Source organism: Phaethon lepturus, unplaced genomic scaffold (assembly GCF_000687285.1).
Source record: "Phaethon lepturus isolate BGI_N335 unplaced genomic scaffold, ASM68728v1 scaffold26538, whole genome shotgun sequence".
Taxonomy (NCBI): Eukaryota; Metazoa; Chordata; class Aves; order Phaethontiformes; family Phaethontidae; genus Phaethon; species Phaethon lepturus.
This window is the reverse complement of record NW_010558695.1, coordinates 1-218: the sequence shown is the minus strand read 5'-3', so window position 1 is coordinate 218 and position 218 is coordinate 1.

The window sequence follows — 218 nt, the reverse complement described above, 5'->3', positions numbered from 1 at the left end:
GGCAAGCCCCCCCCCCGCCTCCCCCGTATTGCAGGGGAGCTGTGGGGTGGTAGCGTGGTGGGTCAGCTCCGGGCATGGGCTGGTCCTGTGCCTCAGTTTCCCTCTTGCTGGAGTGGGCAGCATGCAATGGGCTGGGAGCGCTGGGCAGAGGGCAGGCCCCTGCTCCATGGCCTGCTCGCGCCTGGCACACAGATTGCCCCATAACCTGCCCTATGCTG